The 25,295-nt window shown below is 34.8% G+C and overlaps 1 protein-coding gene across 1 annotated transcript in view; it reads left to right on the forward strand.

Moving 5' to 3' along the window:
- Positions 1-576: 576 nt before the first annotated feature.
- The window catches only part of LOC108742700 (connectin), a 197,659-nt gene continuing 172,940 nt past the window's right edge, over positions 577-25,295 (forward strand). The window contains exon 1 of the transcript XR_003231624.1: positions 577-630. The gene's annotated coding sequence lies outside the window, so the exon portion shown is untranslated. The remainder of the gene's footprint in view (positions 631-25,295) is intronic.

The raw sequence follows: 25,295 nt of genomic DNA on the forward strand, positions 1-25,295 counted from the left end.
AAGAAACATTTATTTAATGGATTCGATAATTGAATTAGAAACACATTTCTTGCATTAGCAATGAACAAGTCTATGGAGAAAATCGTCCTTTTTTTGTTCAACCATTACTTTTAATTGTCCTTTTTGCAACAACAATATTTTCTATTTACAACTACCCTTCCCGTCTTCGATCGTAATTAGAAAATCTTTCTTTGTATTAAATTTTAAATCAATGCCAGAATAAAATCGTTCTACCGTGCGTGATTCTGGTAACGATATCGTCGTAGGTCTACCGCGAAAACAATTTGCTGATGGTTAAGGTGTGGACATTTCTCAAACATCACTTGAGAAACATGTCAAGTATTGGATATACTCAAGATACGTTTTGCTGAGAGAGTTTCTTGAAAATTGTGTCAACATATGCTTTGTCATTTTCCGATAATGTAAGCGTGCTCATAACGCAATGTAACATAATTTTGAAATTGTTTTTCCGAACCTTTTCCGCTTAGTTCAAACTATCTAAATGATATATACTATATAACAGTATTGAACAATTGCAGCGTTCTTAACCAATTTAATTGTTTTTATTAATTACAGAATTTCAACAAGGTCATGGACCAAATTAGCATCATTACTTATTACACTCCTATGGTAAGTTTTATAATTTTTCCTCTATTGTTTTCTACATTTTTATGAGTTTGAAAATTTCACCTGATGGGCTATTTAATTACAATGTACCCTTACATTTATATGAACATTATGTACAGCGAGTAAGTAATAAATTTCTGAGTATGTCGACAGCATAGACAATAAGCATATTATTCAGTCTACACAATGGCATGAATTAAACCAGAAATAGACGTACGTAGATTGGTCTATAAGTTTACACATTATGAAGATAACGTTGTATAGCTAGATTACATCTTAATTATAAAGCTTTGTTAACGATAGTCTTTCAGATATTAAAATATCTGATCAATAACCATTGAGTTTAGACACGGAAAACACGAAACTGCTATCGTTAGAGATAATTATAAAGATTTCAGTGAAACTGGCGTAATCATGAGATACATTTTTTGTAATCGTTTTTCCTTTAACAGAAAGTATGTATCAATAACATCAATTAGCAATAAAGAACGTTTGGTCAGAAATGTCAGACAAGACTTTACTAATGTTATGGTCAAGTGATGCACTGGCTGTACTTAGATATTATACCTACCAACTCGCTCCTAAGGGCTTGATTTGATCAGTAATTCATCGAGACTGCTTATGGCGCGCTGATGAGATCTAATAAGATCGAAATCACGACGTATCAATATGGTTTGCATGTGGTCAACACGTAAACAAACTGCATCGTCAATTCAGTTAGACCAGTTAGAGTAAGCATCCACTAGATGACGGTACTGCCTCTACTTAGATGTTATATCAATTACTTAGTAATAAATACTCTTAAAGCAAAATGTCTTGTGATAAATCCAAAGTAATATTAATGTATGTTTAGTTCTAAATTTGTTCGTGAAAATCGAATAGGTATAAGGTGACCGTTATCGTAAAGCAACAATCGGGAACAAAGTCTAGCCAACATTTATTGCTTCTCACATTGGGATACCGGGTATTACCATAAAATGACTATGCTTTAGTTTCCCTCGCCTGGGAGGCCTCCTGATAGTAAATCGATATTAATGGTTCCACAAACAACGCTAAAACAGGAAAGTAATGTCTGTTTTCATATTTATACTAAAACAACGGCACGGCATTGCCGCCGCGGTACCGCAATAACGTAGACTGTGTGTTATATAGAGAATGGGAATTAGTGATAATTGTGCGACTGTAAATTTTTAACGTTAATTCATTTCGTTGCAGTCGCGGAACGCGAACGCGATAAAAGCCTAGAAATCACCCAGGAAGCCGTCGCGACGGGGTGCTCCATCAAGCCGACGTGTCGCTTTTAAACCACCTACCTACAACTACACACCACCCATTCATCATTTATTAACGTGGAAATATTTGCCATTTGTCACTTTCACGATGGATTGGTTTTTCGAATTAAAAGAATATGAAATGACTCGCACAATAAAATATACTCTAGAAAATGTTATTGTTTCATAAATTAGTCACGACATTAACAGAGAAAACGATTTTTTTTTATGTGTGATCGTGATTTTAATGTACACAAAGGTTAATTGGATTCAGAAACACTTTTTATGTTGGATTTGGAATGTACGTAATGGTACGTCGAATGCAAATTTAGTTGGATAATTTAATCAACAATTTAATATTAATAAATGGATAAAATCGAACAAAATAATTCGAAGTGGTCTGTGTTCTGTCGAAACTGCCAGACGCGGATCGCGATTTCGATCTTTTTGGATCTCATCAGCGCGTCGGAGGCAGCTCCGACAGAACACAGACCAACTTTTACCTGCTGTCTTAACAGTGCGTTTNAAATACTACAAATGGCGTGGTGAGCGCTACAGATGGACCAAAGCGAGTAAAAACGCTCATCCGCCTCACCACCCTAACCTGCTTCTGACACATTTCTAATGATTTATTGATTAGTTTTCCGTATAATTACAGAGTTTATAACATTTTCTCAAAAAATTGAATAATTTATAATAATGTCTGATTATATTAAGTCAGTTAATCTACTATTTTATTAATAGCAATAAAAATAAAGACGATGTATTACTTTTCATATCGTCTTTGCCAAATAAATGTATCAAATTGAGAGAAGAGTTAACAGTTAACAGTAACAGATAATTTTTATACTCATCTTGCAGATAGCAACTAATTTTTTTATCGATAACAGAATGGGTAGGGGGCGGATGTGAATCGAGAGTTTAAAAAAGATGGCACCCCACATTTCACTGCTTCAAACTCATCAGTTTTATCTGCCAGTGAATGGAGCATTAAATTAAAACTACCACTTTGCAAAACTCTAACTACAAATAGCTCGGCGGTTTTAATTTCGCTTCCGCCGTTCGTTCGGTCCAAATGGCTGACTGCAATACCGGCTATAAAGTCGATTTTACTGCGGCTCCCGTCCGAAGTACCTTTCTATTTAGGGAACGATAAGGAGACGCTTGTACTACGTAACGTGGTGTGTACAATAAACCGGATACGTGTGCATGTCTATGTTACGTATCACATGTTCATCAATCAAGTGGACGCTGACAGACATGCAATAGTTCAACTTTTGTGACGCCGTCGTTGCGCCGCGACCTATTGTATGATTGAAATTCGCACAAGAAAAGGGATGAGCTCGGCAGCTGAGAGTATCCACTCTCTTTTAACAAGATTATTTGCAATACACCCTTGTTTCTGAAAAAGAAATGGATGAGTACCATTTGATATATTACGCATCTTTCCCCCACCTCTAGCTTATCATCACTTTCGTTATATATGACGAAAGATGTCCACAGAAACAGTACTATAAACGTTGAAGTAGTTACACAAGTGCTACAGTAAACCCGATAAATTTACAGGAAGGCCTGCTTTTCCATATGGAGATCAATTCAATATTGTTGTTATTATTCTAAATGCAATGGTCTGTTAAGCCTGTTGGTAGCAATTTTTTCAAAATGCTGTTCTATTTCTTATGACCAGAGTACCAAACTGTATTCCGTATTGCGTGAGTAACTGCATTAATCATTTTGATGGAAATATTTGTCGACCCTCTTTGTTGGTGAATCTCAAAAAGACCACACGGTGAATAAGACCATAAAATTCACGCAGTAATGAAGACGCCAGCCCTATAAAACCTGCATTCAAGTATTGTAATCCGTAAAGTAATGAGAGAGCGACAGGACTATGGTATTACAAATTGTATTGTAAAATAATTAAGGAATAAAAGAAAGGCTTGACATTTATCGCTGCAAAAGTTCGATTAACTAGAAAACAGACAGGATTAATTAATTATTACAGTGTGAAAAGCAACGTGACATGTCCCATTCAGATTTCCGTTATTTCAGGGTTTAATAATTCTTCAATATTTTATTCTGTAATTGAGGTCTGCTGGCAGAGACAGGATTTAATAATTTACTCAAATTAAATGTGCAGATATTGCAACAGCAGCAACTGAGCCGATTTATAGATTTATTATAAATTCAGAAACAGTGCGATAGAGAATCGGCCCCTTTAAACTGTTTGTGGAGCGTAAATGCAATTACTTTAATTCAATTTAGCCGAAATCGTTCCAATGTTAATACAGGCAAGTGGGTTAATTAAAAATTTTCGATTTTCACCAATTGAACGAGCAAATACAATATTTTAACCGAATTAAGCCTCGCTGTGGTGTAATTAATTCCATCATTTGTAACAATACGAAAACAGAGTTCGTACAATTGGAATGCCTATATAAATAGCTGTTTGCGTATAGTAATCACAATAGCTCGTTATCGGAAAATCTGTATTTAATAATGAAATACATTACCTACATATAGTAATTTAATGGAAAAAAACATTTTCAATTACTTTGTTTTAAAAAATTAATAGGAAAACGGAAATAGATGATACAATCATTTAAATTCAACTGCAGTATGATTACTATTTCCTAATTTGATATAATAATTCACCCTCTACATTCAAATTAGTGAATACTCGTAAAGAAATAATGGCATCTCAATGTTAAAACGAAAGCTAAGCTTTTCACATAATGTTCTCTCTTTGAATTATCATCTTCAGAAGACTGACGTACTTAAATACTTAATAGATTTTAAGAAACAGATGTAGAAACGGAACTATTTCAATGCATTAATAATTGAAATTTCCTAACAGCGCCATTTAGCCCTTCCATACATTTATGTAGTATTACGTACAGTTACTTCTATGCCATCTCTGGGTGAGCTTTTAAGTAATAAAACTAGGAAACGGCAAATAATAATGTTACATCAGGTAAACGCAATGATTTATGAGATACAGTTCTGAGAAACTTAAAGGACGTATTTATTAATGTCCTGATAACGGAGAGCTCGCTCTGTTTTATATATATTTTTAAAAATTTTTAATTAGTTTGGTAGTTATGTAACCTATTAACCGGACTATTAAAGAAACGAAAACTGTCTGAGTTCTAATCTCTTTCAAAATAGAATATATCGTTTATTCAAGCGTATGTGCAGCAAACAATGGAGGTGATCCTCGAGGGTTGTATTATATTGTGTTCTTGTGATGTACGTCAACTGTTTCAATAATGTCCTGTTCTCCCTGTGGAGTCGATAATACGTAGTAAACTGAATCAACACGAGTTCAGGGTACAACAAGAGCAATCGACTGTTACAGTCACTCCGGTCATTGCAGCCATTCGTGTAGAGTTCATTTCGCGTACGTCACGCTGAGGGTGAGTGCTGTGGGACTTAATCGAAACAGCTGTAGCTCGTTTTTCAAAGATCGATTGATCCACTTTGTACAATCACGCTGTTGCTATTGTGCCTGCCGATCATCAAGTTTCATGTCCACTAGCAGCACACTCTAAGGAGCTATGCACTATTGAACCGAAATCTGAGATTCACTTATCTACGTATGAGCTGAGGGAAATGCGGCACTAGGTAGAATCCCGAGGAAATGCAGGCACATGGCATGTGTAGACATTTTCCTGTCCATTGGGTTGAGTATATCGTCTTCCGTAATTGGCAAATTTCCTAGATGGTGTTAATTCGCTGTCTGTCGTGATTTATTAATCCGTTGCGAAATTCACAATGTAGAGCAGTGATCGTGATCTAATGTAACAAACGGTAGAGTAATCCTGTACAAACATGCAAAATAAACTAATGAATAAGTTATGAAAATTTTGCCAATGTTGTAAAGAAAGTTTAAAATACATTTATTGATTGGTTCATTTTCGGACTAGCTGCCTAATAGAACTTTTATTTTGTAATAGAATATTGTGTACTACAATGGCTAGGGACTTCGCTAAATACCCGATTTACAAATTCAATTGAAACTCTAAATTCTATTACGAGAAATGCGAAAATTCTTCCAAATTAGGTAACTATTTATTGCATGTCCATTCATTAATTTGAATTGTTTGTTTAAAATTTGAATTAGTATTAGTCAGTACTGTTGAATAACTTGTCATATGGTGTTTAATGATAATCAGTAACTAATATATACCTAAATATTTACTTCATACTATATCCTTTAATAATCACCTATATTTAAACTGACATTACAATTTCAAAACCAACTAATTATGTAAATACGTAAACATGCAAATTCATATCTGAACTGTAGCAGTTGATTACTCCAGTAGTAGATAGCAATAACAGTTCTAGCGCAAGATCCCATGTATTTTCGTCCTTTTTCTACCGTTTTACCCCCTCCATTCCTACTCTNATTTTTTATTTTTTTTTTGCCAAAACTTGAACGTACAGAAACAACGTGTTTTTCTCAGTATAACTATGACACTGACGTACAAATCTGTCAAGATACTATTACATTTCCATAATTATCTGAAAATATTTTCAACTTATGATCTCCACATTTTGGCTTTTTACTGGTATCGTCGAATTCATTGTGTAGAGAACTTCCAGAGGTAAGAGGAAATTTCGTCCCAAATACCTTGATGTAATATTGGATTAAAATTTAAACACATTTTGAAAAATTAAAGACGTACAAGAACGTCTAAATAATTCCTCACATCAATTGGATGGAACAGACCGAACAGTCCCAGAAGTGTTATGTATCAATTTCTTGATCCACTGAAGTTATAGTTCCCTATTTTCAAAATTTGTACCCATGTATATCATGTGGTTTATCAGCACATTCTCATAAATTTTCAATCACGTAAAATCGTCGTTACTTTTATAATAATAAGAATAAGGTTAAATTTTAATGACCGTAGAAGTTTATATCAATTCTATTGTATATATTTGTTCATGATGCAGTTCTTTTTGCGTCGTATATAGATAACAGGACTCAGCATTATTAAGTTTTCATTATATAACATTGAATATTCAAAGATTCATTCGGAATAAGTGAAAATAGTAAAATATGTCGAAAGTGCTCGCGGAAGTTTTCACAAAATTTCCATTCAAGATGGAAATGAAATGATCTTAAGAACGAACTTTAGCCATCTTGTCGATCATTCAGATGAAGGTAAATTCTATTTAAAACGTTCTGAGAGTCATTTTATGCAATTCTTCTTCAGCGATCGATTTTGTTTTAGTTCGCGCTTTGTCTTTGGAAGAAATTCAGCTTCCGATGAGTTACTTTCATCGTGTACATTTTGATTAAATCCCGGAGTAAAAAAACCCGCGACCCATTTTCACTTTTAAAGTTACGGTTAATATATTCACCGAGTTTTTTTAAGAGACACTATGTTGTGTGTATCTTTCATGCTGAATTGTATTTAATTATAAACAATTATGCAGAATAATTTTTCAATTGTACACAAGGAAATTTACGAAGAGAGTGAGGCATGGCAAGACTGTGGGTATTGCAAGACACGTTCATCGCTTCATGTGACTAGTCTAAACATAGGAGAATATAAGAAACTATTATTCTTATTGGCATATCAATAAAAAGGATTCACTTCTATGGTCGCGAATGGTTAATGCAGAAATTCAAAAAAATTGTTAAAGGTGTTTGTTTGGAGCAAGACGCTGTACGGGTGCGAAACATGGACAGTGGACGCGGCGGAAAAGAAAAGGTTAGAAACGTTCGAAATGTGGTGAATGTTGAGGAACCGTGGATAGAGAAAGTTAGAAATGAAGAGGCATTAGAAAGAATAGGAGAACAGAGGACTCTATGGAAGTCCATAAGAAGTAGGTTGGTAGGACACTTTCTCTAAGTCTAGTCAGAGACATATTAGAGGCGGAATCGGGAGTTAGGAGGGGTAGAGGTAGACCTACATTAGATTACTATTTGCAAATAGTTAAAGATGTAAGATGTTCTAGTTTAAAGGAAATGCGAAGATTAGCTCAAGGTAGGAAAGAGTGGAGGTGCGTGTTCAACCAGTCTTAGGACTGAGGACTTAATGATGGTGATATCGACGAGCCGCCCCTGATCTGTGTAGTTACTTATGAAAAGTGCTACGCCATGCTGGTCACCACGAATGAAAGGTTAAAAAAATTACTTTCTTGTGCAAATTCACCGGTAAGGGCTTTAGAAATCGACGAAGCAGAACGAAAGAATGGCTTGGGCGCAGCAACAAATCAACATAAAACAGGGAATTTGTTTTGTACCGCACAATTTTTCAAAACGTCGCAACGGCAGCGAACTGCTTATACGAAGTTCATTACGAATTCCGGCCTTTTATTGTGTACTTCCGTATTACGTCTTCCTTAAGATGTGTAGCAGTTTATCTTGGAACGTGACAGAAAGGTTCCCACGCTTCGGGGCTGCCTGTCAATTTTAATTTACGTTAGGCGTATAACGGTTTGATGTTTTATTTATTCCTTTGCATGCATGAAAGATGCAACATCCCCTAAGTCGCCCTGGAACCATCAGTTCACAATTTAATACGAGGAAACTCCATTAAATAATTTTTTTACATACATTAAAATTACATGTAGTTATAAGTACTTAGGGCGTGTGGAAAGATTATGAAAAAAGCCAAATTTAATTCAACTAATCACACCGAAACGAGAGAAATAGTGTATATTAAACATAGGAGAAGAGAAATTAGAAGAAGTCGTTGATTTTCGGAGTTTAGGAAGTCAGATAATTCAGGATGGAAGGAGCAGTAGGGATACAAAACAAAGGATAGGGCAGTACAAATTCTCCTTTAACAAAAGGAAGACACTTATATTCTCTCCAACGATTAATTTAGAAATTCGAAAAAGATTGTTAAAGATGTTTGTAGCATGACTTTGTGCAGGTATGAAAATGGTGGACGCGGCGGAAAAGAAAAGGTTGGAAGCAATCCAAATGTGGTGATATTAGTGGATGATGGGGATACCGTGGATAGAAAGAATTAGACGAGATAGATTGGTAGGACACCTTCTCAGGCACCAACGGCTAGTTAAAGGTAGTATACCAGTGTCGACTAAACAGTAAAATATTAAAAATTGGACCATTTCGATTAGTAATTCAGTAAGTACTTCTTTCCAACTGCTTCGACTAAATGCTTTAACCGGATAAGGAATAAGGATTTAACAATATTCGAGAAGTTTTCTTTGGTTGGAGGTCTGTAAATTTTAAAGTAAGCTTTGAACTTCAGCTTTTAATTAAGAAAGCACAGGCTGACTTTTTTGCAGGTAAGATTAGACCTTTTAATTAAAGAAGTAGAAGTAAGGGGCTACTGCTGCTAGACCAAAAAGAATTTCGTTCGTAAAACAAAACCTTGACGTGGCTTTTGTAAATAAAAAAAGTCAAGAAAAGCAGTCGAGTAAAACTAATATTAGAAACCGTTAACAGAAAAATCTCTGTGCATGAAGAGAAACGCCAGAAGTTATTGGCTTTGCAAAATTTTATGGAGTCCACACCATATTTGATATAAGTGCAAAAATGCAAACACACACGTACGTCTGCAAAGTTTATTTACTTTAAGTCAAAGACTTGCATAATGTGCACAGATTTATAAACAAGGCAAAAAACTTACGCGAGTGGATCTTTCCTATAATTTATCTTAGACCAACTGGTAGAAGTCTTAAAAAATATTTATTGGAATCTAAAAATAGCTGGATATTTTATAATGCAAAACAGATTCAGCTTTCGCAAACCATATGATGGAAGATTTTATTGCCTTTACAACAGTAGTTTGGATATTACACAAAAACAAATTAATTTTATTAGAAAGGTCGGATTTGAGCAGTACCGTATGGATATTCGTATATTTTATTATTTACAGATGAAAGCCCATTATCGCTTGCAGTTGCCCACGAACGTACGTAGCAAACAAAATTACTGCCTCAAACAGGAATCGTTTTAATTTGTGAAGTTGAAAACTTTTCTAATAAATTACTTCTAACATAATTCCCGCGGAATTAATCCAGGGGAAAGCGCCGAAAGGTCTCTGGCAGGCTATCCGAAATTTTCGAACTTTTAACACTGGACAAACGTGTGTTACTAAATGCACTATTCTCATCTAGACATTTATTTGCCGACTTTAGTGGAGGAATAATTTAATTTTATTGCTTTTGGAATAGAAGAGCGATGCCAAAATGTGTAATTGGATTTTCTCTGGTGCATTCCTAACTAATTTTGAAAACAACGTAAACAGAACAACTATTCATAAATATATATTAAAAAGAACATTTGGCTTTGTCTATGAGCTACTATACAGTTTGCTGTAAACATCAATAGATGGCGAAATACAGTCATTTACTCGATAATTAATCAGTTTGCTTGCGTGTAGCAACTTCGGTTTGAGCAGTTATTTATCGCAACTGCTGATAAGGATTAATAATTTCAAAATCATTAACCATGTTCGTAGTTTCGATGAATTGCTGATCAAAAATTATTCAGTGTTCTTTAAATGATGATAAAAGTTTATGGGGATTTCTTAAAGCAGCCGGCTAGCTAAGCGAAACGCGTGAAATGAATCGATTCTCCTTTCCTGATGGCGAAGGGATGGTCGTAAAAGGGTTGGATGTAATTTGGCGGTTTCCGCTGGTAAGATTAAATGGTGTTCCGTTTCGATTTGCATAAATCTGACATTATTATTTAAGGCAAATATCTGGTGGCCGCGCACGCCTGGAGAAGCAGGAATGATGATATTGGCTCAAGTCCAGTTTCAATAAATTATTCTTAAAAAACGTCGGCAGACTCACTCGTCACTTGCAAGTAGAGCAGATAACGCATAAAAACGTCCCACTCTCTCTTGATAGGAGGAAAAGTGCCACTTTTATCTCTATTTCTCTTTCATTTCATAATTTATTGGCTTTCAGGCTCCCATTTGAAAACCGAATAACTATTGTCTACATTTGGCGAATTCTGCTCTCTCTCACATTTGTTTCCCGTATTATTTATGGCGGAGGGTCACGTCAAAACGACCTTATTTATAAGGATTACGTAAACTTTAACTGTGGCAGGATAACCGATATGTTTTCCTTGAAATCTTGACTTTCGCTTTGGTAAAACTCATTTTTTTTAACTCAAAAGGCAGACCCTTTTAATATGGGCAGTAGGTAGTAGCAAGGAAAACTCAACTATCAGCATCGAAACCAACTTAAATAATGTTATTAGTTCAGTTCCACAGAACTTCATTTAATTTTCATTTATAAATAATGTATTCAATACGCGAAGAAGTGGAGGCGTCGCGACGTGTTGCAAGAATAATATTAAGAATCACCAGAAGGGTAGTAAAGTTTAAAGTCGTTGAGTTGCAGAGGTATTATTGAGTTTCCGAGGTATTGGGAAAGAAAGTTCGTCAAATATCTAAGGAGCTATTTAGTAAAGGTCGTCGTACCCAAACCTACAATAAACGAATCGATAGCTTCCGTTTACTAAAGGCATGATATCTTTTTTGAGGAAAATTTATTTTCAACTAATTTCAAGAAATGAAATTTCTGTCACATCAAGTAAATGATGGTTTGTCGTCAAAAACTTGAGAATTCTATGGTACGAAGTTAATTCGAAGTCGTCGAGAAATAAGGAAAAACTACGATTTCGGCTGCAACAGATGCCCTAGTGTGACAGCTCTGAACGGATATTAAAGTTTTCTCCTGTTTAATTTAAAGTTTACGAGACGTAAAATTGAAACTATTTCCTTCGATTCTTTCAAAAACACAACTTCTTAATTAAATCCTCGGAACAAATGATCTGATATCTCGAGATTTATCAGATACTTGTCTTTTGAAATTGGATTTAATTTCATCTATTTGCTACTATTTGAAAAGGTACGAGCGTCCGCGAATTTAAACATAAAATTAAATTTTTGTCCTTATTGTACTTCATTAAAGAGTACGATGTCATCATCATGGGGTCATCAGTCCGAGATAGACTAGTGCAAAATTGACTGAACCTAATAAATAGAAGGAATAATTTGTGTGAATATGAATGTAAAATATAGCTTCCAAATCGAACATTTTACTGCTACAGAAATATTTTTCTTAGAATCGATATTCCAAAAAGACAGTGGTAGTTGCTGGTGTTGATGGTAGAAAGTTTATTCTTAAAGGAAAACTTCGTACAGTCAAACATGAACTTTCTTGTTCGAAACCCTGAAAAAGTTTCCTTGAAATGCATAAAGAAAATCGACAGGTAGCTCTATTTCTAGCTTCTATTTCAGCAACTGGGATGAAAAAGATTCAATCATCAACGGTAAAAGAGCTCAAGATAGACACTTTTTGAAATACCAGGATCTTTAAAGAATATGTCTTCATGATTTTATGTAGAAACAGAAATTAAAGTAATAGTGTTATATTCTTGGTCAAATTTCTACAAAACTAAAATACCGATTTTGCTCATCCAGGAATGCTAATTGCATCTGCATATGTTCCTTTTGATTTAATCTAAAGTAAGCNTACTTTGTTTTAAAAAATTAATAGGAAAACGGAAATAGATGATACAATCATTTAAATTCAACTGCAGTATGATTACTATTTCCTAATTTGATATAATAATTCACCCTCTACATTCAAATTAGTGAATACTCGTAAAGAAATAATGGCATCTCAATGTTAAAACGAAAGCTAAGCTTTTCACATAATGTTCTCTCTTTGAATTATCATCTTCAGAAGACTGACGTACTTAAATACTTAATAGATTTTAAGAAACAGATGTAGAAACGGAACTATTTCAATGCATTAATAATTGAAATTTCCTAACAGCGCCATTTAGCCCTTCCATACATTTATGTAGTATTACGTACAGTTACTTCTATGCCATCTCTGGGTGAGCTTTTAAGTAATAAAACTAGGAAACGGCAAATAATAATGTTACATCAGGTAAACGCAATGATTTATGAGATACAGTTCTGAGAAACTTAAAGGACGTATTTATTAATGTCCTGATAACGGAGAGCTCGCTCTGTTTTATATATATTTTTAAAAATTTTTAATTAGTTTGGTAGTTATGTAACCTATTAACCGGACTATTAAAGAAACGAAAACTGTCTGAGTTCTAATCTCTTTCAAAATAGAATATATCGTTTATTCAAGCGTATGTGCAGCAAACAATGGAGGTGATCCTCGAGGGTTGTATTATATTGTGTTCTTGTGATGTACGTCAACTGTTTCAATAATGTCCTGTTCTCCCTGTGGAGTCGATAATACGTAGTAAACTGAATCAACACGAGTTCAGGGTACAACAAGAGCAATCGACTGTTACAGTCACTCCGGTCATTGCAGCCATTCGTGTAGAGTTCATTTCGCGTACGTCACGCTGAGGGTGAGTGCTGTGGGACTTAATCGAAACAGCTGTAGCTCGTTTTTCAAAGATCGATTGATCCACTTTGTACAATCACGCTGTTGCTATTGTGCCTGCCGATCATCAAGTTTCATGTCCACTAGCAGCACACTCTAAGGAGCTATGCACTATTGAACCGAAATCTGAGATTCACTTATCTACGTATGAGCTGAGGGAAATGCGGCACTAGGTAGAATCCCGAGGAAATGCAGGCACATGGCATGTGTAGACATTTTCCTGTCCATTGGGTTGAGTATATCGTCTTCCGTAATTGGCAAATTTCCTAGATGGTGTTAATTCGCTGTCTGTCGTGATTTATTAATCCGTTGCGAAATTCACAATGTAGAGCAGTGATCGTGATCTAATGTAACAAACGGTAGAGTAATCCTGTACAAACATGCAAAATAAACTAATGAATAAGTTATGAAAATTTTGCCAATGTTGTAAAGAAAGTTTAAAATACATTTATTGATTGGTTCATTTTCGGACTAGCTGCCTAATAGAACTTTTATTTTGTAATAGAATATTGTGTACTACAATGGCTAGGGACTTCGCTAAATACCCGATTTACAAATTCAATTGAAACTCTAAATTCTATTACGAGAAATGCGAAAATTCTTCCAAATTAGGTAACTATTTATTGCATGTCCATTCATTAATTTGAATTGTTTGTTTAAAATTTGAATTAGTATTAGTCAGTACTGTTGAATAACTTGTCATATGGTGTTTAATGATAATCAGTAACTAATATATACCTAAATATTTACTTCATACTATATCCTTTAATAATCACCTATATTTAAACTGACATTACAATTTCAAAACCAACTAATTATGTAAATACGTAAACATGCAAATTCATATCTGAACTGTAGCAGTTGATTACTCCAGTAGTAGATAGCAATAACAGTTCTAGCGCAAGATCCCATGTATTTTCGTCCTTTTTCTACCGTTTTACCCCCTCCATTCCTACTCTAACGTCACATCCGTCAGCAATCTTTGACAGCTGTCATCGTCAGCCATCTTAGACAGCTGTCATCGTTAGCCAGGGCTTCGTCCCGCTCCTTCTGTGGGTGCTCCGGTCTCCTGAGGCCCCTTCATCTGTTGCTTCCTGATCTTAAGGGGCTGCTGTGCTGCTCAGGATGATAACTGTCAAAATAGCTGACGATGACAGCTGTCAAAGATGGCTGACGGACGTGACGTTGAGTAGGAGCGGTAGAAGGGGTAAAACGGTCGAAAAAAGACGAAAATACATGGGATTTTGCGCTTGAACTGTTATTGCTCATCTACTTCCAGTTTTATTAGGATTGTTATGCTTATATAGTAGGTTTAAATCATTTTTATACTCCTTTGGCTTATACTTATCAACAACAAAATTCTACTGACCAAAGTGACACAATGTTTTCTTACTAATACCACTTCTAGCCCCGCTTTAACTTGAGAGATCTAAGAAAGGAAAAGTTGTTGGCAGACTTTTCAACCTTATTTTTCTTTACAATTTTCTATACAATGAGTGTAAGTCTTCATTTTACATCAAAGAACTGACCTGTGGTCAGACAAGAGTACAACAATAAAATGGAGAATACATGCTGGTACGAACGTCACGTTTATCCTTACTTTTATCCAGAATAAAATTTTACTATTTCGTCGTGCGTTTCTTCTATGTGTATACATATGTAGGTATAATGGAGCCAACTCAATATGTTCCGTCTCAACAATGCCGACAGGACGAACCTTTGAGCAAATATTTTCTGAAATAATTCTTTTGAAAGGCGTCAGCCAGCGTACGTGTATACATCAGTTTGCAAACAGAATCTAAAGTTTGTAAATTGAAGACAAAAGAAGAATGATATCGAGCAGGAATACGTACGGGACCGAGCGAACAAAAAAACTTTTGAAAAGATAGCAGAACGCTCGATATTCAATTTTACTCACAACTGCCTTACAGGGTGCTCCAAAAAATTTGTGGGAAAAGCCTGTCTGCTGTTTGTGTTGCGAAAAAGTATAAAATTGGTTAATCAAGAAATAGGAATTTATTGCAAGGGTAAAAAGGTAGGGAAAGAGTGAATGTAAAGATAAAAATTAGAAGTAGAAGAAGCAGATTTTCGGCATGTAGTCAGATAATTCAGGATGGAAGGAGCAGTAAAGATATAAAAAATAGGAGTAAGAAATAGGCGAGATAGGTTGGTAGGACACCTTCTCAGGTATGAAGACCTAGTAGATTAGATTCCCGTTGGAATTGGACCTTATTTTAATTTGTTATGAGAATAGTGTTGGTGTGAATTTGTGGTTAACTTTCATAAATAAATAAGGGTTTTATTACGTGGTAAAACAGTTTCCTCAAATTTACAGTTCAAATGTTTATGCATACGGTTAATAAAAACAATTACATCCTGTTTTGCATACAAATGAATTTCGCAAACAAATTCAGATTTCTCTAATTTTAAATAATCCAAATTTATGCAGGAAAACGATTTCAAATTATAAATGTTTTCCTTTCGAAATAGCAAAGCTTTCATGATGGATACATTTTTATTTATGTAGATTTGATATCACATTTGTTGTGATAAAAAAATATAGCTTGGTATATTTATAATGGTATTTATTAATGTAGATACCCAATTAAAATATTAAAAAAATGATACAATTAAAATAAGGCAGAAATAATTTACAGCAGTTCTGATAGGTAATAAAATGCCATTATAGGGAACTGTACCTTTAAGGTCCATATTTAAACTGAACTCACTAAAAAGAGGCAGCGATCATTTTCCTTTTTTTTCAAATTATCGACAAATACGGAGAAGGTCGACTAATAGATTCAAAGCTCCAGAATTAATTAACATACTAACAGGATATATTGGAAGGCCCCAGGAGTTAAATGGAATTAACTGCGACATGGTGTAAGGCTTCAAGGGATTGGTGCGACGACTGAGATGGTCTTTGTTTTTGATCTGAACACCGAGATTCGCTACAAACGGCAATGATTGGACTAATTTCGAGAAACGGAGGTAAAATAATTCACCGTATTGTACTGCACAATCGTGGATTGCTTAAGGGTTTGCTGAAATAGCATTAGTAGCTATTAGACACCATGTAGATACCTATTATTTATTAATTGGCCGTGTTCTCTGATAACGAAGCGAATGTCGGGATTGTTACCATGGAAATTGAAGTAGTGTAGGTACCTACCAAACGAAAATAAATAAAGTCACAGGTATTTTAACGAAGCAATTTTTTATTTTTTTTTTGCCAAAACTTGAACGTACAGAAACAACGTGTTTTTCTCAGTATAACTATGACACTGACGTACAAATCTGTCAAGATACTATTACATTTCCATAATTATCTGAAAATATTTTCAACTTATGATCTCCACATTTTGGCTTTTTACTGGTATCGTCGAATTCATTGTGTAGAGAACTTCCAGAGGTAAGAGGAAATTTCGTCCCAAATACCTTGATGTAATATTGGATTAAAATTTAAACACATTTTGAAAAATTAAAGACGTACAAGAACGTCTAAATAATTCCTCACATCAATTGGATGGAACAGACCGAACAGTCCCAGAAGTGTTATGTATCAATTTCTTGATCCACTGAAGTTATAGTTCCCTATTTTCAAAATTTGTACCCATGTATATCATGTGGTTTATCAGCACATTCTCATAAATTTTCAATCACGTAAAATCGTCGTTACTTTTATAATAATAAGAATAAGGTTAAATTTTAATGACCGTAGAAGTTTATATCAATTCTATTGTATATATTTGTTCATGATGCAGTTCTTTTTGCGTCGTATATAGATAACAGGACTCAGCATTATTAAGTTTTCATTATATAACATTGAATATTCAAAGATTCATTCGGAATAAGTGAAAATAGTAAAATATGTCGAAAGTGCTCGCGGAAGTTTTCACAAAATTTCCATTCAAGATGGAAATGAAATGATCTTAAGAACGAACTTTAGCCATCTTGTCGATCATTCAGATGAAGGTAAATTCTATTTAAAACGTTCTGAGAGTCATTTTATGCAATTCTTCTTCAGCGATCGATTTTGTTTTAGTTCGCGCTTTGTCTTTGGAAGAAATTCAGCTTCCGATGAGTTACTTTCATCGTGTACATTTTGATTAAATCCCGGAGTAAAAAAACCCGCGACCCATTTTCACTTTTAAAGTTACGGTTAATATATTCACCGAGTTTTTTTAAGAGACACTATGTTGTGTGTATCTTTCATGCTGAATTGTATTTAATTATAAACAATTATGCAGAATAATTTTTCAATTGTACACAAGGAAATTTACGAAGAGAGTGAGGCATGGCAAGACTGTGGGTATTGCAAGACACGTTCATCGCTTCATGTGACTAGTCTAAACATAGGAGAATATAAGAAACTATTATTCTTATTGGCATATCAATAAAAAGGATTCACTTCTATGGTCGCGAATGGTTAATGCAGAAATTCAAAAAAATTGTTAAAGGTGTTTGTTTGGAGCAAGACGCTGTACGGGTGCGAAACATGGACAGTGGACGCGGCGGAAAAGAAAAGGTTAGAAACGTTCGAAATGTGGTGAATGTTGAGGAACCGTGGATAGAGAAAGTTAGAAATGAAGAGGCATTAGAAAGAATAGGAGAACAGAGGACTCTATGGAAGTCCATAAGAAGTAGGTTGGTAGGACACTTTCTCTAAGTCTAGTCAGAGACATATTAGAGGCGGAATCGGGAGTTAGGAGGGGTAGAGGTAGACCTACATTAGATTACTATTTGCAAATAGTTAAAGATGTAAGATGTTCTAGTTTAAAGGAAATGCGAAGATTAGCTCAAGGTAGGAAAGAGTGGAGGTGCGTGTTCAACCAGTCTTAGGACTGAGGACTTAATGATGGTGATATCGACGAGCCGCCCCTGATCTGTGTAGTTACTTATGAAAAGTGCTACGCCATGCTGGTCACCACGAATGAAAGGTTAAAAAAATTACTTTCTTGTGCAAATTCACCGGTAAGGGCTTTAGAAATCGACGAAGCAGAACGAAAGAATGGCTTGGGCGCAGCAACAAATCAACATAAAACAGGGAATTTGTTTTGTACCGCACAATTTTTCAAAACGTCGCAACGGCAGCGAACTGCTTATACGAAGTTCATTACGAATTCCGGCCTTTTATTGTGTACTTCCGTATTACGTCTTCCTTAAGATGTGTAGCAGTTTATCTTGGAACGTGACAGAAAGGTTCCCACGCTTCGGGGCTGCCTGTCAATTTTAATTTACGTTAGGCGTATAACGGTTTGATGTTTTATTTATTCCTTTGCATGCATGAAAGATGCAACATCCCCTAAGTCGCCCTGGAACCATCAGTTCACAATTTAATACGAGGAAACTCCATTAAATAATTTTTTTACATACATTAAAATTACATGTAGTTATAAGTACTTAGGGCGTGTGGAAAGATTATGAAAAAAGCCAAATTTAATTCAACTAATCACACCGAAACGAGAGAAATAGTGTATATTAAACATAGGAGAAGAGAAATTAGAAGAAGTCGTTGATTTTCGGAGTTTAGGAAGTCAGATAATTCAGGATGGAAGGAGCAGTAGGGATACAAAACAAAGGATAGGGCAGTACAAATTCTCCTTTAACAAAAGGAAGACACTTATATTCTCTCCAACGATTAATTTAGAAATTCGAAAAAGATTGTTAAAGATGTTTGTAGCATGACTTTGTGCAGGTATGAAAATGGTGGACGCGGCGGAAAAGAAAAGGTTGGAAGCAATCCAAATGTGGTGATATTAGTGGATGATGGGGATACCGTGGATAGAAAGAATTAGACGAGATAGATTGGTAGGACACCTTCTCAGGCACCAACGGCTAGTTAAAGGTAGTATACCAGTGTCGACTAAACAGTAAAATATTAAAAATTGGACCATTTCGATTAGTAATTCAGTAAGTACTTCTTTCCAACTGCTTCGACTAAATGCTTTAACCGGATAAGGAATAAGGATTTAACAATATTCGAGAAGTTTTCTTTGGTTGGAGGTCTGTAAATTTTAAAGTAAGCTTTGAACTTCAGCTTTTAATTAAGAAAGCACAGGCTGACTTTTTTGCAGGTAAGATTAGACCTTTTAATTAAAGAAGTAGAAGTAAGGGGCTACTGCTGCTAGACCAAAAAGAATTTCGTTCGTAAAACAAAACCTTGACGTGGCTTTTGTAAATAAAAAAAGTCAAGAAAAGCAGTCGAGTAAAACTAATATTAGAAACCGTTAACAGAAAAATCTCTGTGCATGAAGAGAAACGCCAGAAGTTATTGGCTTTGCAAAATTTTATGGAGTCCACACCATATTTGATATAAGTGCAAAAATGCAAACACACACGTACGTCTGCAAAGTTTATTTACTTTAAGTCAAAGACTTGCATAATGTGCACAGATTTATAAACAAGGCAAAAAACTTACGCGAGTGGATCTTTCCTATAATTTATCTTAGACCAACTGGTAGAAGTCTTAAAAAATATTTATTGGAATCTAAAAATAGCTGGATATTTTATAATGCAAAACAGATTCAGCTTTCGCAAACCATATGATGGAAGATTTTATTGCCTTTACAACAGTAGTTTGGATATTACACAAAAACAAATTAATTTTATTAGAAAGGTCGGATTTGAGCAGTACCGTATGGATATTCGTATATTTTATTATTTACAGATGAAAGCCCATTATCGCTTGCAGTTGCCCACGAACGTACGTAGCAAACAAAATTACTGCCTCAAACAGGAATCGTTTTAATTTGTGAAGTTGAAAACTTTTCTAATAAATTACTTCTAACATAATTCCCGCGGAATTAATCCAGGGGAAAGCGCCGAAAGGTCTCTGGCAGGCTATCCGAAATTTTCGAACTTTTAACACTGGACAAACGTGTGTTACTAAATGCACTATTCTCATCTAGACATTTATTTGCCGACTTTAGTGGAGGAATAATTTAATTTTATTGCTTTTGGAATAGAAGAGCGATGCCAAAATGTGTAATTGGATTTTCTCTGGTGCATTCCTAACTAATTTTGAAAACAACGTAAACAGAACAACTATTCATAAATATATATTAAAAAGAACATTTGGCTTTGTCTATGAGCTACTATACAGTTTGCTGTAAACATCAATAGATGGCGAAATACAGTCATTTACTCGATAATTAATCAGTTTGCTTGCGTGTAGCAACTTCGGTTTGAGCAGTTATTTATCGCAACTGCTGATAAGGATTAATAATTTCAAAATCATTAACCATGTTCGTAGTTTCGATGAATTGCTGATCAAAAATTATTCAGTGTTCTTTAAATGATGATAAAAGTTTATGGGGATTTCTTAAAGCAGCCGGCTAGCTAAGCGAAACGCGTGAAATGAATCGATTCTCCTTTCCTGATGGCGAAGGGATGGTCGTAAAAGGGTTGGATGTAATTTGGCGGTTTCCGCTGGTAAGATTAAATGGTGTTCCGTTTCGATTTGCATAAATCTGACATTATTATTTAAGGCAAATATCTGGTGGCCGCGCACGCCTGGAGAAGCAGGAATGATGATATTGGCTCAAGTCCAGTTTCAATAAATTATTCTTAAAAAACGTCGGCAGACTCACTCGTCACTTGCAAGTAGAGCAGATAACGCATAAAAACGTCCCACTCTCTCTTGATAGGAGGAAAAGTGCCACTTTTATCTCTATTTCTCTTTCATTTCATAATTTATTGGCTTTCAGGCTCCCATTTGAAAACCGAATAACTATTGTCTACATTTGGCGAATTCTGCTCTCTCTCACATTTGTTTCCCGTATTATTTATGGCGGAGGGTCACGTCAAAACGACCTTATTTATAAGGATTACGTAAACTTTAACTGTGGCAGGATAACCGATATGTTTTCCTTGAAATCTTGACTTTCGCTTTGGTAAAACTCATTTTTTTTAACTCAAAAGGCAGACCCTTTTAATATGGGCAGTAGGTAGTAGCAAGGAAAACTCAACTATCAGCATCGAAACCAACTTAAATAATGTTATTAGTTCAGTTCCACAGAACTTCATTTAATTTTCATTTATAAATAATGTATTCAATACGCGAAGAAGTGGAGGCGTCGCGACGTGTTGCAAGAATAATATTAAGAATCACCAGAAGGGTAGTAAAGTTTAAAGTCGTTGAGTTGCAGAGGTATTATTGAGTTTCCGAGGTATTGGGAAAGAAAGTTCGTCAAATATCTAAGGAGCTATTTAGTAAAGGTCGTCGTACCCAAACCTACAATAAACGAATCGATAGCTTCCGTTTACTAAAGGCATGATATCTTTTTTGAGGAAAATTTATTTTCAACTAATTTCAAGAAATGAAATTTCTGTCACATCAAGTAAATGATGGTTTGTCGTCAAAAACTTGAGAATTCTATGGTACGAAGTTAATTCGAAGTCGTCGAGAAATAAGGAAAAACTACGATTTCGGCTGCAACAGATGCCCTAGTGTGACAGCTCTGAACGGATATTAAAGTTTTCTCCTGTTTAATTTAAAGTTTACGAGACGTAAAATTGAAACTATTTCCTTCGATTCTTTCAAAAACACAACTTCTTAATTAAATCCTCGGAACAAATGATCTGATATCTCGAGATTTATCAGATACTTGTCTTTTGAAATTGGATTTAATTTCATCTATTTGCTACTATTTGAAAAGGTACGAGCGTCCGCGAATTTAAACATAAAATTAAATTTTTGTCCTTATTGTACTTCATTAAAGAGTACGATGTCATCATCATGGGGTCATCAGTCCGAGATAGACTAGTGCAAAATTGACTGAACCTAATAAATAGAAGGAATAATTTGTGTGAATATGAATGTAAAATATAGCTTCCAAATCGAACATTTTACTGCTACAGAAATATTTTTCTTAGAATCGATATTCCAAAAAGACAGTGGTAGTTGCTGGTGTTGATGGTAGAAAGTTTATTCTTAAAGGAAAACTTCGTACAGTCAAACATGAACTTTCTTGTTCGAAACCCTGAAAAAGTTTCCTTGAAATGCATAAAGAAAATCGACAGGTAGCTCTATTTCTAGCTTCTATTTCAGCAACTGGGATGAAAAAGATTCAATCATCAACGGTAAAAGAGCTCAAGATAGACACTTTTTGAAATACCAGGATCTTTAAAGAATATGTCTTCATGATTTTATGTAGAAACAGAAATTAAAGTAATAGTGTTATATTCTTGGTCAAATTTCTACAAAACTAAAATACCGATTTTGCTCATCCAGGAATGCTAATTGCATCTGCATATGTTCCTTTTGATTTAATCTAAAGTAAGCTAATACAAACTTACGTAACATTAATTGCAAAATTCTGTTTCTCCAAGGATAATAGTTAATTATTTGAAGTCTGTCATGTTGCTGTAGCTTTAAATAGTACTTTTGGTTTGAAGGGCTCTTTTATTCCTAATCGATTTTGCAGTTAATAATCTAAAATCCCGTTTCATAAATAAAAGAAGGTGTTTGCACCAACGCTGGAACATAATAAATTGTTATCATCGCCCACAATTAGTCTTCCCTTGCCTGCGCAGATACCTGACAATAGTCAAACTTGAGTAAGTAACTCGTTCCAAAAATAAAATCCCTTTAAAGCAAATACAAAGATTTATTATTGGAGTGTATGGAAACCATTAATCTTGTTGGTGTCTGGTTCACAAAGCTGATAAATGAGAAGAAGTGATAAAGAAAACTTCCTTAAGTAGAAGTACCTATACGCGCTCTTATTAAAAGAAAGCTGAACTTTAAAATTTGATCCTATAACACATAATTATAATACTAATTATGTTCTCAGAATATTGTTTGATGTAATAGTAGGTATTCTCATTTAAAGAGCTATCATGAATAGAACGTTAATTTCTAGTTTTTAATTTGTTGCGATCGCAATTCATTTTTCTTTTGAAGGTTTGTTGACATTAGGCAGTACCTGGGGTTTTTTTAGCTGACTATTCGAAAACAAATTTTAGAACACATAACAATTTTATATGAAGGGGTTTCAAGAAACCGTACAATTTAAATGACAAGTTCTTAAAATAGTTGAAGCATTTTGTGGAAGGACCAGGAAAAGTAATACATTTCCAAATATATCGATAAATAAATATAGACTCATTCAATTTTCTGTAATCATTAAAATAAATCTTCAAGCTGTGAGGAGAATAATAAGGCAAGGAGTGGGTGTACTTGTTTGGAACTTCGAACACACATCTCATTTGGTTTTCTTCTGCATGCCTATCTCCTATTTATTTTGGTCATATAGCGGAAGAAATTGCTTTTTAAGCGATCCTTTGTTGTTCAGTCGATCAAAAAATGGAAAACAAAGGCAGAGTTAACCATTATCAACAACTGGAGAATTTATTCAGCACAAAATTGTTGGTGACTTTCCTGAAACCAACAAACCTTAAGACCTAATCCTTAAGTGCTTTAAATGCTTTTAGAATGTACTTCATTTAATTCAAATAATTATAATATTAATTGTCGCGATTGTTCTTTTATTCTATTAGAATTTTTTAATTGCACGACATAGTAGGATGATCTAGTTTTAGAGAAATGCTAATATAGGTAAGAGTGGAGGTGCGTGTCCAACCAGTCTGAGGACTGACGACTTACGATGGTGATGACGACAGCGTTGTAGAATTTTACATACCTATTGTATTGTGTCATAAAATATTGCCCTCCATATATAAAATTTTTATTGATTTCGCTGGAAGACATGGCGTCTCCGTCGTCAAACACAGATTACTTTTTAAAGAGGTGCAATAAAATGACAAACAATCTCAGAAAGTTTCTGGATTTAAACTCTTCACAGCCGAAGATCAAAGCAAGTGAAAAATATGAGTCTTCCCTCTTCAGTGCTGCATATGGCCCTTAAAAATTGTCGGCAGGTTGAATATTTCGTCGAGAATCGATCAGGTCGTGTGCATCGAACGCATCGGAACGTTTTCGAAGTTCAGGACTGCATCTACGAGGTAATGTTTTGTCATGGCTCATATTTCGCTTCGAAAGGATATAAATTTGAACTCGAGAGACTTGAATATTTTAAAGAATCGATGAACAAAGCCACCCCAGGGAATTCTGCTGCTGTCCCGCGATATTAATTTTCGATTTTCGTTGGAGAACGCCGCCCGAAGAAGAACCGAGTAATCTATTTAGAGAAAAGTTTTGCAAAACGCAAACTCCCGCAGGACCTTCGAAACGTGAAATAATGATGATAATGGTGCTCAAAATGACACGATCAATGTACCTATATCTGCAAACTTCACAAACAATGAATTAATGTAAATCCTGATCGTAAATGTTTTTCTAAACAATATTGAAATAACGACAAAACAAACAAATTAAATGAAACAGTAACAAATAACATTTTTCGACGGCGAGTTTTCGAATGTAATCAAACAAGAGCATAAGACATCGCAAATATAATGAGTATTTAATCAGTTACCATTAGGTACATGGTAGGCATAACGTTACGAGTATTTTCTGTTGGAATTTTATGGTCGAATATAAAGAGAAAGGTAAAAATATGAAAATTTTCTACGGTTTCCTGGATTATTCATTCTTCTTTCCCTAAATACCACCACCTCTATTCGCACGAGTCCTTCAAAAACAAGAAATTTTTAAGCCTTATCATCCGGACTTATTCTAGAGAGTTGGTCGGTGGAACTCCCCACCCACCAGCATTAGTAGATGGTTAGAATCAAACAAGCAAAAGGTTTTTAAAAAATTCAATAGTGAAAACACCTATTGCATGCTATGGACATTGATTTTCATCTATTTAGAACGCAAATTATCGCTCCACTTCTTTCTCGGTCGTCCTTGATTTCCTCTTCTTTGGAGCAACTTATCTGCCCTTATCATTCTGTCTTGTCCCATTTCTTCTATGTGGGCATTCCATTCTTTACTTTACATAGTCTCCTTATATTTTCACTTCGTTCTCTATCATACAGGGTAATCCAAGTAATACTGCGAAATATCCTCCTTTGTGTTGATCTTTAGGTCTTTATTCCTTCATA

This window comes from Agrilus planipennis, unplaced genomic scaffold (assembly GCF_000699045.2).
Source record: "Agrilus planipennis isolate EAB-ADULT unplaced genomic scaffold, Apla_2.0 scaffold302, whole genome shotgun sequence".
Taxonomy (NCBI): Eukaryota; Metazoa; Arthropoda; class Insecta; order Coleoptera; family Buprestidae; genus Agrilus; species Agrilus planipennis.